Source organism: Garra rufa, chromosome 23 (genome assembly GCF_049309525.1).
Source record: "Garra rufa chromosome 23, GarRuf1.0, whole genome shotgun sequence".
Classification (NCBI taxonomy): domain Eukaryota; kingdom Metazoa; phylum Chordata; class Actinopteri; order Cypriniformes; family Cyprinidae; genus Garra; species Garra rufa.
In genome coordinates, this window is record NC_133383.1 from 12342729 (window position 1) to 12359793 (window position 17065).

The window sequence follows — 17065 nt, forward strand, 5'->3', positions numbered from 1 at the left end:
ACCCTCATGTCATCCATGATGTTCATTTATTTGTGTCAAATTTATTTTTATTAGGATAAACCCCTTGAGATGCATCATCTCGTTTTCAAGGGGGTCCTAAAATACATCACGACCATCACAAAAGAACAATAATAAAATAAACAAGAGTACAATTGTGGAAGAGTACAATTCTTTCTTCGGTTGAAAAGAAATTCAGGTTTTTGAGGAAAAGGTTCAAGGATTTTTCTCCATATAGTGGACTTCAATAAAGATCAACGGGTTGAAGGTTCAAATTGCAGTTTCAATGGAGCTTCAAAGGGCTCTACACGATCCCAGCTGAGGAATACTGTCTTATCTAGAAAAACGATTGGTCATTTTTTAAAAAAATAAATAAAAATGTACTCATCGGACTAGCTTGACCTATAGCATTACATAGTCACGTTGGAAAAGTCACACGTGACGTAGATGGAAGTACCAACCCAGTGTACAAAGCGAACGTTCCAAGTCAAACACCCTTTACAAAAGCCTTTAAAAAGGTAAAACGTCAGATGATGTTTAAGTTGGAGTACACAGGCGAAGAACAAACCATGCGTGAACTTTCCAACATGATTAAGTGATTATAAAGTCACATATTTGTGGTTAAAAAGTATATAAATTAGATTTTTTTAGAAAATGACAGAGCGTTTCAATAGATAAGTCACTTATTCCTCGGCTGGGATCATGTCAAGCCCTTTGAAGCTGCATTGAAACTGCAAGTTGGACCCTTAACCCATTGGCCACCATTGAAGTCCATTGCATGGAGAAAAATGAGAATGTTTTCCTCAGAAACATTAATTTCTTTTCGACTAAAGAAAAAAAAAGACATGAACATCTTAGATGACATGTGAGTGAGTAAATTAGGAAATTTTCATTTTGGAAGTGAACTAATCCTTTAAGCCCAGAGTTTCAAAGTTGGAGGCATGTCAAATACAATGGACGCAGTGTCTGTACTGATGGTGGATTTCCTGAAATTTTACAATTACGATAAAATATTTAACATATTTAAATCGAATTCACAGCAAAACACACTGAGGCACATTCCTTACTCATCATTTTGTAGAAGAAGAGTTTTTAACGTTTTTTGGCTCTAATAAAATGGCTAAAACACACATAAATCCAACTTCCCTAGAGGACATAAACGTGTCATATGTAGAATATTCCAAATCACTCACTTATGTGGTTCTACTGCTGTCTTAGAGGCAGCTGAGATTGTAGGCAGCTCACTGGGTTTTGGAACAGAGCTCTACTCTTCGGAAACCACAGAAGGTCTGAAAGGTTTAAATCTGAACATACTTTGCATGATTTCAGCGTGTCTCTGTGAGACTTGTTTAATATGTGGTTGGGGCGTTTTGCGTTAACAGCAGCTAGCTGGCTAAAGCTCTCTGCTTTGTTCTCCAATCCTGAGGTTAACGATTTTCCATCGTGGGAGGCGGGGGAGAGCAGCGGCGGAATTAGGATTCAGCTCCCATCCTCAGCGCCGAGCGGCTGTCTGCTGCCTACCCAGCAACCCTGGCGCTTTGTGACAAGGAGATGGATGATATCTGCAGCCTGGCCGGCCGCTCTACGGGTAAAGACACACACACACACACACGTCTGCAAGCACACAGGGTCGCACACACACACTTTCCAAAGCCAGCAAGGTTGTACGCACACACATTCACACATGTAACTAATGCTGTGATGCTGCTGCTGCTACAACCTTTAACATGTAACACAGAACAGCAAAGCCGCATACAGGTTTCTTTGATTGTTTACTTCATTCACAAAAATATTGCACTTATACATAAGGTGGGAGTACTTAAAAGTGTGTTAGGTTAATGATTTCATGTGTTAATATATACCAAAAATGAGACAATAATTAATACAGTAATATAAACAATTTATTAGAAAGTCTTAAACATTTACAGCATTTAAATATACAAATATGCAAGAGATATTGTGTGTCTGTGACTGGACAGTGACACTATGTGAAAACAGAAGGTCAAAGGATCTGTCTTTCTTCTCCGCCTCCTTTAATGCAGGAGTGTATTTGTGTGTCAGACTCACCTGCTGAAACTGCTACTGCAAACTTAAACACACACACAGCTTCATTTCTGCAGTACACACTGTGAAAAAAACATTAAGGGTTAGAGATTGAGAAAAATATGTAAAAAATATTTATTTTTAATTAATACATTTGTGTTATTTTCCAGTAAAAATACCTAAACATCCTTAAAACATAATTTATATATATTTATAAACACACACATAATACAAATATTATTTTTATAATACAAATATAAAAATACAAAATCTTTTTATTTAATATACTAATATATATATATATATATATATATATATATATATATATATATATATATAAAGTATATATATAATTTTGATGTTATGTGTGTGTATATATATTTATATTATTATTTTTATTATAATTTATATATATATATATATATATAGCCAAACACTTGCCAGTAACTTAATTCAAGATCTTTCCATTCTACTCAGTGACAACTTTTGCACCTTTTGTTCCTGCGAGTAGAAGTACATTTATCTTTTTCCGTTTTTTTTAAAATGGAAAATAATACAAACATATTGAAATTATTTTCCAGTTAGCGTGTTTTGAAAAATGGTATCATTGTATGGCACATCTTAGTAAGACTTAGTAAGAATGTGTATAACCATATCAAGTGAAACTGCAAGCTAAAAAAAATACAATTATATCAGTTCATTCAAAACAACATCAACTCAATCTGAGATAATATTCTGGACAATCATTCACAACAGTCACTACTTTTTTTGGTGAGAGAGAGACAAAGAGAGACAGTTCATTTTAGGATACAGACAGGTTTATATCTCTGCCAGAGCTCACTGTGTGTTGAAGAACAAAAAGATGTCTGGGTATTGTGTGTGTGCGTGTGTGTGTGTGTGTGTGTGTGTGTGTGTGTGTGTGTGTGTGTTTGAGGATTGCTGGAGTGCTCACGCAGCTTTTCGTGCAGGTAACGGGAGCACCTGCGGCCACCGCTAACCGCCATCCGACGGGTTAAAAGCTCCGACTGGAGGAAGACGCTCAGAGCAGCCGCGGGTTCCACTGGAGTCCCATCGGCTGAGAGAAACCTGTGAGACAGAAGCTAATTATCCTCTAAAGCAAAAAGCCAGTTGTGGTTCAATAACTCCAGCACGCTGCCAGCCAGATACCGCGTTTCCTTGGCAACGCCTCCACAGCAGTACTGCAGACATCACAGAGAAAGGCAGGCGGTCACAGGGTACACAGGGCAGGATGAATCGGGGAGGAAAGACTTGAAGAGTGACGGGCCGTGTGGAGATACGTCCTCTACACTGATGCACGCCAATTATGGGCCATTACTCTCTGCTGAGATTGATTTGCTTTCTTTACGTTCGGGGTCCCAGAGATGTACCGTACGTATAAAAATAATGACATTTTCTAAATTACTTTCCCTTCAAATTCTTGCAATATCTGTGTCTGACCTAATCAAACCTCAGCAGACAGATCAAAGCTTTAACCCTTGGATCACAAAGTAGACACGCACTTTGTTCAAATATGATTGTTATCAACTAAACAATCATTTGTACCTCTTTAATATGTGGAAAACATCTTTTTTGATGTTTGATACATGTTATAAAGTTTAGAATCAGTTTTAATACGTTTGGTGAAAATAACAAAGGACCAATCTGAAACATCAAAGCACATTTTGAGATTTCGGCTACATCACACAAAGCTGATTTAGCCATCAAAACAACACAAACATACAAAACAGCTGGTTCTACACTCTCACAAATAAAGATGTATTGGTGTTGATGGTTTCATGAAGAACCTTTAACATCCATACGACCTTTCCATTGGACAAAAGAGTTTTTATAGAGTGTTTTCACAATGCTTCATCAATCGGCCATATTGGCGGCAATGAACGTAAACAATGCCACTGAACTGAACAAAACTTGCATATTTTGCTGATTACTGCTGCTGAAAATGATCAATTATTGTCATGTTATGGGATGTACTAATCAGTCAAACCGGGAAAACATTTGAACTGCTATAGACTGCCAAAAGTTATAACAAATCAAGGAGAGGAGTGCAAAAAAAACTGTCTGAGGAACAAAAGGCATTTGTGGTTGGCTAAACTGAACCAAGATTTCCAGGGCAAGAATCTTGAAGAATATTTATGAATATTTGCTCATCATTTCCAGTCAGGTAGGTGAAATATTAGGCTAATATCTTAATTAATACTGCTCGTATGCATATTTACCGCCTATTGTGCCCTTTCCTGCTTACTAAGTCCTTCTCTATATGATTTAACAGCTTCCACACGTTTTTTTCCATGGTTTAGACAGCATAAATTAGCAGAACAACGTATTCAGTAGTGCATTTTCCGTGCAATCCATGCTGTTGTTTACAGTGGAAAAAGGTAGAAAATCGATAATTTTGACCCATACAATGTATTGTTGGCTATTGCTACAAATATACGGTGCAGAGTCACTTATAAATGTAGCTCAATACCAATAGTCAGTGAAAGTTAAAAGTAACATGAAGTGTGCAAAACAGTGAGTGAAATGATTTTCAATAATCTTAATATGATATGACTATAACAAAATGACTAATACATGGCCTCCTGTGGCTTATAGCTTTAATAAAAGGGTGACAACAAAGAATGATGAATGACGCTTTGTTTAACACAGTAAATTTATTAACAATAATCTGATTATTATATACGTAAAATGTGCAAGTAATATGACTTACAAATTCTTTTTGTTATGGCCAATAACCAATATGATGGCTGGAACAGCGTTTACAAAATCTCAAATGTAACATTTTATATCTGTAAAGTGAAATTAGGAATTAAAATTTAATGTACAGCACAGATTATCAATACCTGTTTAGTACTAAATTAGACTTTAAATATACAGTTTGAATTGGAAAATATATGTATGCATATAAACAAGTGCAAGAGTCGTTTGTTCTCATAAGTGCCAGTATTCGTCATTCTTTCTGTCTGGATGTGTGCAGACATTCTGTGTTTGCCCCTGTTATTTGTACCTGCAGTGAGCGGTGAGAAGGACCCACTGTTTCCCCTGACCTGCACTGATAACATGCACCACAACAATCCCTGACAAGCAATGGAAGAAAGATTCCTGTAATCCTGTAAATTCACCCAGCTCCTGCAGTTTCTCCTGCCTGAGCTCTCAGTGCTTAATCTACTTTCAGTACCTTTATCCCAGACAAATGTTAAGTTTATTTAAACCGCATGCGGTTAGCGAGAACACACACACTCACACACACCATCAGCGGGCTCTTTTAATTCCTCAGTGGCCGCTCTTTATCTCCTGACATTTATTAAGGGAATCTTTCTTGCGGTCTATAACAAGGGCGCGACTCCGTGATTCTCGTGCGAACTAAACGATTCGATATCAGGTATGTTTTATATTTTAAAATGTTTGATTACTGCTGAATTTCTTTAACAACATTTCTGTCTTGTTGTCCAGTAAAATAAATATGCCTAAAACAACATAATTTTACTTTAAAATGTGACCCTGGACCACAAAAACAGTCATAAGGGTCAATTTGTTGACATTGAGATTCATGCATCATTTAAAAGGTAAATAAATAAGCTTTCCATTTATGTATGGTTTACTAGGATAGGACAATATCTGGCCGAGATTTGAAATGCTGCAAAAAAAATCTAAATATTGAGAAAATTGCCTTTAAAGTTGTTCAGATGAAGTTCTTAGCAATGCATATTACTAATCAAAAATGAAGTTTTGATAGATTTACGATAGGAAATTTACAAAATATCTTCATGGAACATGATCTTTACATAATATCCTAATGATTTTTGGTATAAAAGAAAAATCTATCATTTTATACCCGTGCTACTTACGACTAAATTTGTGGTCCAGGGTCACAAATTTGCTTTTCTTTTAAGCACAAGTCAATTAAGCAAGGTTTATGCACTGAATTATATATGTCATTCATTTCATTATGGCCTGATAAATGTAATCTCAGCCCATCTGTTTTATTTTTAGCTAATCTGACAGCCAGGCAATTTAGAGAAATAATTTTGTTAAGTTGTATATAATATTAAACTATTTCGCATTAATTCATCCATTGTTTGCATATTTATTTGTCTGGCTATCTTTCTGGACGCCTGAAGACTTATCAGCCAGAAAACTAAGCATTTTTTGCTCTGATACACACAAATGAAAGAGTGCTGTCAGCCAAAAATGTAAATACGAAACCGCCAGTGAGGCTGAGACATCAGACCCTGACGCTTGCTGGACCATTCAAAAGTCGGGCCGTTTATTAAAAAACAAAATCTTCGTTCCTGGCTAGTTCCAAGTCTTTGTTCCTTTTCTCATCTAGCTGATGAAATGGTCTGTGTGTGTGTGTGTGTGTGTGTGTGTGTGTGTGTGTGTGTGTGTGTGTGTGGGATGAGGGAGTATTTATGTGCTATCTCAGATGAATAGTGTGAGCAGCACACAAGATTTTATCTGTGCGTTGGCACTGCCAGCCTGTGCCGAGTGTCAGACGGATCCTAATAAAACTGTCTGACCCCGCGTTGGGCACCAGGCTGGCGCTCGCCGGTCGTGGCTGACTGCTTGGTATGCACAGAGCATGGCAGAGCTTCAGCTGTTGCTGGGAGCTTTGTGGCACAGACCCAGCCTGATTAGTTGGCATCCGCCATTGTTCAGAACGAAACCAAGCAGGGGAAAAATATAATTAGAGAAAGAGAGAGAAGGCGAGAGAGAAAGAGAGAGAGAGAGAGAGAGCAATAGGGAGAAATCAATTGTTTTGAAACTACATTTCTAATGTGGGTAATTTAGCAAAATTAGGTTTTCAAAAGTTAAACACTCCAGGGAGATAAAGAACAAAGCCAGGCGTTAGCCTTAATGAGTTCACATCTTTAAAACAGGAAGGAGCCCACAGCTCCGTGCCAGCCGGACCCCTAAAACCACCATCCGTCTGGAGTTCAATGTCATTTCTGCTCCAAAACAACATGACGACACATTGAGATCCGTATAAACATGGACGCCCGTGCGTGCCGTGCCTATAAACGCAATAATCTGCGAGCCAACAGCAAAGTCTGGTCTTCGAGAGGTAATGAAGTCTATTCATAGAAATCGGTTTTGTGTAAATGAAGGTGTCAGCATATGTTGGTTCAATATGTCGTTTGTTTTTTTTTTCACATGGACTTGTTTGGCTATGCATCAGACAGTTTTTACGTTATTGGATTAAACAAAAAATTACATTACATCTGGTGGCTACATGAGGATAGAGCCAAGCAGACTTGTTTTATAAAAGCGCAGGTGCTGGGATCTTCTCCGAAGCGCGTCACTATAAAAACGGTTGTACGTTTTAACTTCATTTAAGAGAAGATTCACGATTTTTTACTGTAAGAATGAATTGTGAATCGCAGGGAATAATTGATAATCCCGGCCCTTCCTCCAGCCGCCGATGCGATAAAGGTCATTTATAGATGAGCTGCAGTGGCGACCAGACAGCCAGACAGAGCGATTAGCATGACGACCCTCTCTGCGCCCCTCACCCCAAAGAAAAAACACCTCAGCAGACGTACAGGATCGAGTTTTATTTAAAAACCAGAAGAAACCATCATCATGTGAACATATTGAACATTCAATCTCTCAGACACGCCAGCGCCGCATCCTCTCTCTCGTCCACAGTTTCTCTTATCTCTCACAGACATCCGTCCCACGTCCGTCTCAGTCGGGACAAGCCAGGGAATTGAGTGCTTTTGCCCTCTGCCCAGGTCCCAAGAGCTTAACCTGTGATTTTTAGCACACAAAGCTCACAAGTTAGGGTCTCAGGGACCAGGAGGAGTGCAGTGGTGTCCGCACAGGTTAGTGACTCACACAAGCGCACACACACACACACACACACACACACACACACACACAAAGTATTGCACGCTCACGTCCTTTTTCGTCCAGCATAACAAACAATATTCTGCTAATAACGTTCGGCCTATGGTGCGCACAAGTATATCATGCACCGAATGGCATGCACACAAAAGCAGACGGACGAAAAAAAAAATCAGGTAAGAGGAAACCAGGACCAGGAGCTGTCCGTCGAGGGAGCAGACATAGCCTTTGTTGGTGGAGAAATGCCTCCAGTCAGATGGTCAGTCTCTCTCTGTCTGTCTTTCTCTTTGTCCTGTGTTTCTCATCCTCAGGATCTCTGGTGAGCAGAACCGCTGGCCTCTGACTGCAGCTTCAGACATGAACGTCTGTGTGTGTATGTGTGTGTGTGTCTGTCTGCGTCTCGTCTCCCGCCACTGACTCCATTACAGCGAAAAACGTGTAGCGGCAATTCATCAGCCACGTTCAAGAGCCGGTAAACCGGCATTGGGGCTAAACTAGCAAAAAAAAAAAAAAAAAAAAAACGGCCACCCCACGCCCACCCAGACGCAGTGCCTGCGATTCCCCCTCGCTGCTTTTGCAATAAGTTGTCTTTTTTGTGACTTTGTGAGCGCAGATGGGATCATGCAAGCTCACAACACTAACTGCAAGCAAATCCAATAATGCACACGGCAGCCAAAACATGCAAACGCACATCTGATGCACACATACACACCTTGAAGACTCCTCCTCCCCCCACAAACAAGAAGCATCGTTCATCCTCAGGGACCAGACGGTGTGGACACTCCCGGAAATGAGAGCAGCCGCCACGTGCCTCACACACACACACACACACACACACACACACACACACACACACACACACACACACACACACACACACACACGTCTACCTTCAAACCTGTGCCGACTTTGTTATCTTCAAGGGAAAGGAAAAAGAGAGAGAGAAAAAGAGTGAGGAAGGAAAGCATCCTCAGACAGTGAGATGTCACCAACATCATCTTCATCAGGACCACCGCACATCCTCTCATCACTGACACCCTCCTCACACTCGTCAGTCTGACACGCACCTTGCGCTGGCGACACGCACTCACCCGCTCATCCTCCTCCGGTCTGGACACCTGTCCCGGCGTCTCTGCACCTGTACCTGGGCCGTCTGTGAGACCCGCTCTCGCTCTCTCGGTGTGACTGAGTGCCAGCGAGCGGCAGATTCTGCAGCGAGAGCGCTACCCCCCCCACCCGCCCTCCCCTCCGTCTCTCTCCCTCCCTCCCTCTCTTCATCTCAGCTCCACTTCCCCTCTGCACTGATCAATCCCTCACTTTCTCCGAAGGCTCGAAAAAACGCAGCCAGCCAGCAGCCAGAAATGGCGTCTCGCTCTCCGCGGCGCTCTGTGCAGCCACACGACAATCTGTCTGTCACAATATTGTGACAACATTTCCACAACTGATTGAGGAGGGTCATCCGCCACCCCTCCGGCAAAGCTGCGGAAAAGTGTTTGACCGCCACAGTAAAGCAATTCGTAGTCGTTTTCATCAAATGAAGAAACTAAATGAATGAAACAATGACAATTTAAGGGGAACAAGCTGACGAAACATCAAACAAATGGGAGAAAAGACCATTTGAACTAAACAAAAGGAGATGAAACATCAAAAATCAAATAACAAAAAGCTATTTAAACAAAACGAGGAGGAGAAACAGCAAAATAAAGACAACAATGAGAAGATGAAACAACAACGTATAAACAAATGAAAATTTAAACTGAAAGAAACAAATAAAAAACAAAGGCAATTAAAAAAAAAACAAGGAGATGAATCTAAATAATCAAACGGTAGCAGGAGACGAAACAAAGAAAAACAAAAGCAAATGAAACAAAATAACTGTCATTTAAACAAAATGGAAACAAATCTATTGTAACTAAACAATAAAAACATCAATATAAACAAACAATAAGATGTTAAACAACTGAGTGAAACCCAATGCAAACAACCATCATCATGCAGCTGATTGAAAGTGCAATGTGAATCAAAAATAATAGGCCTCTCGAGACATTAGCATAACAAATTTCTGCATAAACAGTTTGTAAAAAACATTCAACACATTCGGTTTATTAGTTCATTCTCACGCAAATTGGACTGAATGACATATGCATTGTATTCCATGAACAAGTCCACCCTGGACCACAAAACCTTAAGTCTTAAGTAGCCGTGTATATTTGTAGCAATAGCCAAAATAACATTGTATTGGTCACAATTATCAATGCCAAAAATAATTAGGATATTAAGTAAAAGTTCCATGAAGATATTTTGTAAATTTCCTACTGTAAATATATCAAAACATACTTTTTGATTAGTAATATGCATTGCTAAGAACTTCATTTGGACAACTTTAAAGGTGATTTTCTCAATGTTTTGATTTTTTTGCACCCTCAGATTTCAGATTTTCAAATAGTTGTATCTCGGCCAAATACTGTCCTATCCTACCAAACCAAACATTAATGGAACGCTTATTTATTCAGCTTCCAGATGATCTGTAAATTAAAAAAATGACCCTTAAGACTGGTTTTGTGGTTCAGGGTCACATATACAAAACATGCATTAGTGATAATATATGCACTGCTAAGACTGATAAATATTAAACAAAAATTTTACAAAGGCGACGTGCACACCCTGTGTGGCTCTCCGAGCACCAGACGCATCTTTATCTGTCTGGCAGTGGCCCTGAATGACCTCTGACCCCTGTGCTTGCACTGGGGGGTGTGTGAGAGTCGTGACCCCATCATAGAGGGGTGCTGGGCGCTGACTGCCCACCGCACACATCATTGATTACGAGCTTAATGCACAAACTCGCCACGTCTGTTCTACTGCAATGCAGAGCTCCAAACACACACACACACACACACACACACACAGAGGGAGAGCTCACAAATCCACATAGATTCAGTGTTTAAACTCACACCATCTTGGGCAGTGTCTGAACACAGGTTTGTCGATACGACTGAGCAGCATACAGGTTCAAGTCTATCACACTGTAGGATGGAGAACTGTGTGTTTGTGTGTGTCTGTGTGTGTGTGGGGAAGGTTGGTGGGATCAGCAGGGACCGAAAGGGAATGATGGTGATCAATCAACACACACACACATACACACACACACACACACAGGCCATCAGCACAGCGCTGTCACCGCACAGTACCAGACAGCACACACACAAAGACACAATGAACGCTAGAAAGAAGGGAAAACACCATAAACCACTACACAAAGAGCAACATATTGAGTTCGACGTCCGTCTCTAATTAAACTGTGACTTTACAAGCCTTCAGACCCACTCAGAAATCTCTTATTTCTCATATCCTGGAACACAGTTCTAGTCATTTTAAAACACAATGACTCAAATACACAAATGAGACTCTAAAGATGTAGATCTCTTTAATCACAGCCAAACATTTTTTTTACTACATTTTTACATTTTGTGAAGAAAACGTGAGTAGCGTTTGCCTGTGCAAATCTCATCTCTACTATGCCTCGGTGTGGTTGCTAATGAGTTCTGGATGACTGCCAGGGTGTTGCTAAGGTGTTTCAGGTGGTTGCTTACTAGTTGAAGTCTAAAAAGCCAACCAAAAGTCTATATTTAAATTTACATGGATATGTTTTGCAGATGATTTTATCCAAAGCAACTTGGGTACACATTTTATCAGTTCTTGCTCTTTCTTGAGCTACAGGAAAGCTATAGGATTCAGGTACCTTTATTTGATACGTGTATTCATTGTTTTCAATTATTTTGGTGTCTACCAGTTTAAAAATGTATGCCTGATTGCTTAGAAAAGAAAAAAAACTGCGCATCTCCTCAAAATGCCAAGTGATTTGAGATCATTCATATCTGTAGCATAAACAATGTGGGATGAGTTACGCATCAAACTATAATAATTAAAGGGATCGTTCACCCAAAAATATAAATTCTGTCATTACTCACCCTCAAGTGGTTTTAAACCTGTAAGACCTTCGTTCATCTACAAAAAACAAATTAGGATATTTTTGACGAAACCTAAGAGCTTTCTGAACCTGCATAGACAGCAAAGTAACTACCACGTACAAGGCCCAGAAAGGTAGTAAGGACATTGATAAAATAGTCCATGTGACATCAGTGGTTCAACCGTAATTTTATAAAGTTATGAGAATACTTTTTTTTGTGCAAAAAACAAAACAAAAATACTGACTTTATTCGACAACTTCTTCTCTTCCCTGTCAGTTTTCGACACATGTTTTTTGTTCAAGGTTGAACCACTGATGTCACATGGACTATTTTATTGATGTGCTTACTACCTTTCTGGACCTTATCAGTTGCACTGCTGTCTATGCAGGGTCAGAAACCTCTCAGATTTTAATCAAAATATCCAACCCAGGCTCATTGGAAATACATGCCTCTATATACATTTCTCGAATACCGTAATTATGTACCTTACTGCATGTTTCACAACAATTTGAAAAGTGAAATGTCCAGAGAGTGGCACTAAATGGTTAGAGAGTCGGACTTGTAACCTGAAGGTTGCGGGTTCAAGTCTCAAGTCCAGCAGGGATTGTAGGTGGGGGGAGTGAATGTACAGTGCTCTCTTCAACCTCAACACCACGACTGGGGTCAGTCCCTTGAGCAAGGCACTGAACCCCCAACTGCTCCCTGGGCAATAGCAATATGGCTGCCCACTGCTCCGGGTGTGTGTATGTGTCACCATACTTGGCCACATGTCCTTTCCTTTCCTTTAAAACACACATTCAATACAGGACTGTGGCACATTTTTATTACGTTGGTACAGGCATGCATTGCTGTGTTTTCATTAGGTTGCTTAAAGTACATATTGTGGCTGTTCAGAATTCAAATATCTGGGAAGTGTCGCTAAAGGTTAATGCTCTATCGTTTTGGAAATATCCCCTACACCAAACCCAACCCTAAACCTAAACGACAGTCTTAACAAATGCAAAAGTGATATAAAAACGGATTTGTTGATGCAGCTGTGCTGTTTTAACTTTCTTGTGCAGATTTCAGCTGTTTTGTCGAACCGTAGTGCAACGGGGTTCGTACAGGAGCTCTTTAACTTTTTAAATGCAATGAGTGCAGTCATGTGAGCTACAAAGCAAACCTACTGAATTGCAAAACTTATGCATATTAGGGTTGGGTCGATAGACGATGCCATCGTCCATCGCTGATGGCCAAAAGACATCACGATGCTGAGCCTGCATCGCGATCCTCCGCCCCGCCCCCGCATCCTCCAAATGCATAAACCCGCGCTTGATCTTGTCTCGTCTGCACGCACGCACTGTCATGATCTAATGCACTTGTTAATTCCGGATCTTTAAAAACAAATACCGGAACGCAAAAATCCAAAATCGGACATTTTCCAGAACAGGATCCGGCTCAAATTAAGCACTCGTGGACATGGTAGGATACAATTAATTAATTCGTTATGAATAAATTATTTAACAACAACCATCCCTCACCCCCGCCCCCCGCAGACGATGCCATTGTCCATCGCGATGTTTCACATTAGACATCGTACGATGCCAAATTGGTCGACATCGCCCAACCCTAATGCATATGAAGCTCTATGTGACCACAACATTTAAAAATAACAGTTTTCAAATCACGCAGGATGTTAAAATGGTTTTGAAGCCATAATATAATATTCTGCAAGTAATTGTGTGAAAATTAGACTTTATTAATTAAAACTGTGGTGTAAATCGTACTTGAAAAGGAATAAAAGTTGTTGGAGTTTTACTGCCTCTAGTGTTCATTTCAACTGGAAACTGCAGTGATTGATGCATATAGGTATGTTTTTTTTAGTTTTGCAGAAATGTTTATAGAGGCATGTATTTCCAATAAGCCTATGTTAAAAAAAAGTTCCATTTGTGTTCCAAAGATGAACAAAGGTCTTACGAGTTTGGAACGACATGAGGATAAATAATTAATCAGAGAATTTTCAATTTTGGGTGAGCTATGCCTTTAACATGTGGGAATAATTCAGAATAATTCAAAATAGTTTTGAAGGTAGTTCCATCAACATCTTACAAGCATAAGAGAACCTTACAGAGACCATCTGAGTGCACAGACACACAGCGTTCAGGTCTGCTGAACGCAGGTCTTTAACCGCTATAACATCATGTCTGACTGGCTGGCGGCTGAGCGTGCAGGCCCCGCCCCTCCGAATCGAACTCATTGATCTCTCATGCAGGGTCAGAGGTCAAATGCGTATCGACTGGAAAAAGTGTCATCAGCAGCAGCAGCGGCCCTGACTCCAGACAGATCAATAGCACCTCTGTCTGCTACGCTTAGATTACTCTTATTCATCTGTCATAAATCTCAGCACCTCATCACCACGGTAACGTCTGGCGGCTCCTGATGCAGCTGTGGCCCTGTTAAGGTCGACAGTGGTCTGGGACCAGTAGGTCATGTTCATCAGCGCTTCGCTCTCGTGTACAGGGGGCAAAAGGCTAGACGGCCAATCGCAGACCTTCTAATCAGAATCAATGAGTAGGGTTTGGTCACACGTCTGGAAGAATCAGGCAGAAGTGGATGACAAAAGACATTCTGTCTTTGATAACAGTGAATTCAAAGACGACTTGAACTGATTTATCTTCGTTATTGTGCATCAGTGCATTATTTCTGAACTACACAGTGTTTGATCAAAGTGTTTTATCAAAACGTATTAAATTTGGACTTCTCTTTCCTGCTGATTTAAAGGGACAGTTCACCCAAAAATGAAAATTCTGTCATTAATTACTCATCCTCATGTCATTTCAAACCCGCAAGATCTCATCTTTAGAACACAAATTAAGATATTTTTGATGAAATCCGAGAGCTTTCTGACCCTTCATAGACAGCAGCATAACTGAAATCGTCCTAGGCCCAGAAACATAGTAAGGACAACAGTAAAACAGTCAACGTGACGTTAGTAGTTCAATCATAATTTTATGAAGCTACAAGAATACTTTTTGCGCTATGTAACTCTTGATAATGGTGGAGGACGGTGACTTGGAGAAGAATTGTTGAATAAAGTTGTTATTTTTGTTTTCTTTGCACACAAACAGTATTCTTGTAGCTTCATAATATTACAGTTGAATTACTTAAGTCACATTAACAATTTTATCGATGTCCTTACTACCTTTCTGTGCCCTTAAATGTGTCAGTTGTGTTGCTGTCTATGCAGGGTCAGAAAGCTTTTGGATGTCATCAAAAATATCTTAATTTGTGTTCTGAAGATGAACAAAGGTCTTAAGGGTTTGGAAGGACATGAGGGCGAGTAAACAATGACAGAATTTTCATTTTTGGGTGAACTATTCCTTTAACCAAAGTAAGACTGAAAAACTAATGCTAGCTAAAAACATCACAGCCTAACGTATCATGATACAATCACATTTTGAATAGTAAAATCAAACCCTGGATTGCAAATGTCACTTCATGTTATTTTAAGGGAATCTGTGAATTAAATATTTCAATATGTTTCAATACGTTAATTTTGTACGCATTTGTTCACTTAAGAACTGATTTGACCATAAAGTTTACCGATTAGTGTGTTTGCACAGCAAAACGCTGACAGTGATGAAAAAATGACTCATTATAGAAAACCCAACAACACAAGAAAACCATGTTTACACAAGATCTTCCGCAATAAATTGTCAGTTTCTCCTCAATCTTGACACCATATTGTAAACAGACATCTGCACACTGAATAAACTGACAGAATGGTGATAAATGCCTGTGTATACAGAGTAAAATGGAATCAACAAAATCTAGGTGTATTGGTCAAATCATTTATGTTTCTGTTACTGCAACATTTTAAAAGGATAGCTGACCCAAAAATGAAAATTCTGTCATTAATTACTCACCCTCATGTCGTTACAAACCAGTAAGACCCTTGTTCATCTTCAGAACACAAATTAAGATACTTTTCATGAAATCCAAAAACTCTCTGACCCTCTATACACTTATAAAAATAAAGGTGCTTTGAAAGGTTCTTCACAGCGATGCCATAGAAGAACCATTTTTTGTTCCAAAGAACGATTCATTCAAAGGTTCTTTAAAGAACCATTTCTTTCGTACCTTTTTATAATCTGAAGAACCTTCTCTCTCACAAAGAACCTTTTGTGAAACAGAAAGGTTCTTCAGATGTCAAGGGTTCTTTATGGAACCATTTAGACAAAAAAGGTTCTTCTATGGCACCTTTATTTTTAAGAGTGTAGAAAGCAAGGGTCTTTCCATGTTCAAGGTCAAAAAAGGTACCAAGAACTTTGACAAAATATTCCATGTGACATCAGTGGTTCAGGTTTTTTTTTATGTGCACAAAAAGTATTCTCGTAGCTTCGTAAAATTATGGTTGAACCACTGATGTCACACGGAATATTTTGTTGAAGTTCTTGGTACCTTTTTTGACCTTGAACATGGAAAGACCCTTGCTTTCTCTGTACCTTTCTAGACCTTGAACGTGGAAGGACCTTTGCTGTCTATGGACGGCCAGAGAGCTCTCGGATTTCATCAAAACTTTATAATTTCTGTTTTGAAGATGAACGAAGGTCTTACGGAATTTAAACGACATAAGGGTGAATAATTAATGACAGAATTGTCATTTTTGGGTGAACTATCCCTTTATGACATATACAGGACCTTACATTTTGTCCAATTACTGAGTGTGATCAGTGTAAGACTGTGCATGTAAACACACTGTTTATGGATATTGGTTGAAACTTCAAATAAAAATGTAAATTCAACACTTTAGCAGTTGAGTTGACTAAGAAAAACCTTCAGGACACTGCGGTTCTTCGCCTTTCTGAGGACCCACTGCTCACTGCAACAAAAGCTTCAACTTTCTCGCGATCAAATTCACTAATTTATTTGTTCAGCCATCACATAAATCTAAGCACAGCTGTAACCAACGAGTTGCAGCTCGACTTGCTTGCCAGCTGGACTCTGTTTTGCTGAACCAGCATGATTTCAAGCCGGGTTTGCTCCGCTACATCTGGAAGAGTCATCCGAGAGCAGAGGTGAAGGCGGAAAAATCCCTGCTAAAATGAAAGCAGCTCGACTCCCTTTGTCAGTTTAAACAGGAAATGGTGGGAAACAAAACGACAGGCTTTCTTTGCAATTCAACATACTGTGTGCTATTTCACCCAAAAATG

General features: G+C 39.6%; 1 long non-coding RNA gene across 1 annotated transcript in view; it reads right to left on the bottom strand.

Moving 5' to 3' along the window:
• Window positions 1–2425: 2425 nt before the first annotated feature.
• The window catches only part of LOC141299287 (uncharacterized), a 58819-nt gene continuing 44179 nt past the window's right edge, over window positions 2426–17065 (bottom strand). Inside the window, exon 3 of the long non-coding RNA XR_012341748.1 lies at window positions 2426–3126. This is a non-coding gene — a long non-coding RNA (uncharacterized lncRNA). The remainder of the gene's footprint in view (window positions 3127–17065) is intronic.